Raw genomic sequence first — 2659 nt, forward strand, 5'->3', positions numbered from 1 at the left:
GCCGCCACCTGTCAGTCACACTCTGACAAGAGGCAACCGAAACGTGTCGAGTGGAAACTAAAGGGACAGCCGCCTCCCCGGCCAGTTTCCGAGAACGCGAGCCGATCACCCTCTGGCCTTACACCCAGCAGCAACTCCTCTCCCCACCGGCCTAAGCGTACGAGGAGAGCCCAGTTGACGACAAACGTTCGTACTCTTGCTCGGCCAGCCTCTTGGTTAAAGTCATCACTCTCACAAGACTAATGACTTGGGGGGCTCCTGTTCTGGACTCGGCCGAGCAGGCCCAGCTCTTCCCACCAGCCGAGCAGGCCCAAAGCGTTTGGGCCCATTTACTTGGTAGCCGTTACGGATTGACCAGGCGCGAAGATCACGCGTCACACTCAGCGAAGGATCCGGTCAACCTCCTCCGGATCCTACGCCACGCTCATCCAGAACGTGGGTCACCTGCTGACTCAGCCCTAGCACAAGGACGTTCTGGCAGTTTCCTAGCACGTGGGCCTCCAATTGGATTTGGCCCAATTAGGAAACCTTGGCCCAGCGCTGGGGGCTATAAATACCCTCTTTCACTAGAGGGTCAGATATCATATTCTTCACTCTCTAAACCTTCATTCTCTGATAGCTACTGACTTTAGCATCGGAGGACCTTGCAGGTACCCCCCCCATCTTGCTCTTCAAGCCAGATTCTGACGCCTTGACGATTCTTCTGATCAGGTACGATCAGGTTTATATATTATATACTAATTTTATACATAACTATATTTATTTTTCTTGTTAAGTTTAATTATTTGTATAATTATTTGTTTAATTAGCTTGTTAATTAACTTAAAATCAATTCCAAAAAAAATCACAAAAAAAATGAATTAGGTTTAATTTGTTTTAGATTTAAGATTTTGTCATTTTATTTTCTCTTAACCTAATTATACTTTCAAAATATCTCTCTTATTATTGTGTAAAATTTTCACAATTTCAGGTTTATTTTTGTATATTATTTGATATTATTTCTTATCTTTTTCTTTGTCCCGAATTGGAATAAAAGATCAAATATGGCAGAGATTGTATGCAGTTGATTTAAGACTTTTAGAAATTTATCGTGTAGTCGCTATGATTCTATCAAGCTTCTGATAATTTTTCATTAACTTTAAATCCGAGATCATCATTCACTCACCATCGATCTTCATTAACATCGTGGATATACTTGACTAGCTTCAAGATGATTCGCGTGCTAACATACTAACAATTGACTTTAATTTCCGCATTTTATTATATTGTTCTTTATATTTCTTGTTTTATGCTTTATTTTATCATTCGTATTATTTATGTTTATGTTATCTTCTCTTTGTCCATTTGGACGTATTATTTATGTTTCTGTTATTTTCTCTTTGTCCATTTGGACGTATTATTTATGTTTCTGTTATTTTCTTTTTGTCCATTTGGACGTATTATTTATGTTTCTGTTATTTTCTTTTTGTCCATTTGGACGTATTATTTATGTTTCTGTTATTTTCTCTTTGTCCATTTGGACGTATTATTTATGTTTATGTTATTTTCTCTTTGTCCATTTGTACATATTATTTATGTTTCCGCTATTTTTTCTTTGTCCATTTGGACATATTATTTATGTTTCCGCTATTTTTCTTTGTCCATTTGGACATATTATTTATGTTTCCGCTATTTTCTCTTTGTCCATTTGGACATATTATTTATGCTTCCGCTATTTTTTCTGTCCATTTGGACGCATTGTTTATGTTTCTGTCATCTTCCTTTTGTCCACTTGGACCATATTTTTACCTTTGAGCTAAAACATTAATAATCAAGATAAAACTTAAAAAAAAACACTTTGCACACTTGCACCTCTATGGTTTTCCCTCTTATTACTTTTTTTTAATCATACCATCATTTAAGAAAAGTATTAAATGCAAAGGAAAGATCTTATAAATTGAGAGTAGGTAACTCCTAATTGCTTGCTCAAACACCTTTCATTTACAAACAACGTGTTTTCAAAACTTCTCATCTATTTCCAAAAACTTTCATCTGGTATTTGAAGGGCATTATTCCCGGTGAAACTCTTCAGAGACCTATGTGACCTATTGTCCATCTTCACTTCTTCTATTTTCAAATCAATAAAGCATTTAAACAAAAGTGAGCTAAGCAATTAAGAGCCCATGGATAACCATGGATACAAAGGGTGCTTAAAACCTTCCCTTTGTATAACCAACCCTCCGAACCCAAAATATGTCAAAAGGCCTTTCCTGTTCTTTTATGTCTTTCCTATTTGGATAAAATAAAAGTCGATGGCGACTCTTGCAAAAAAAAATATATCAAAAACAAAAAAGAGCAAGGAGTCAGTTCGCGAAAAACCGAGTTACACGATCCCCAGGTAGTCACAGACAATTTCAAAGGCCCGCATAAAAGCAAAGGCATTCGGATGCAATTGAGACAGGGCCAAGCTGATACTGGCCAACAAAGAAACTTGGAATCTGGAGAAAGGTAGGCGAAATCCAAGCTCCCTGAACACATGCTCGTACATGGCGAAACTGTCCCGGGTAAAACGAGAACAAATCTGGTCATTTACGGACGGGCAACCAACCTGGAAATTACAAGTGTCACTTGACCTTCTGTCTTCAACCTCTCTAAAAGCCCCGCTCAAAGACTCAGTGTA

This window comes from Vicia villosa, linkage group LG3 (assembly GCF_029867415.1).
Source record: "Vicia villosa cultivar HV-30 ecotype Madison, WI linkage group LG3, Vvil1.0, whole genome shotgun sequence".
Taxonomy (NCBI): Eukaryota; Viridiplantae; Streptophyta; class Magnoliopsida; order Fabales; family Fabaceae; genus Vicia; species Vicia villosa.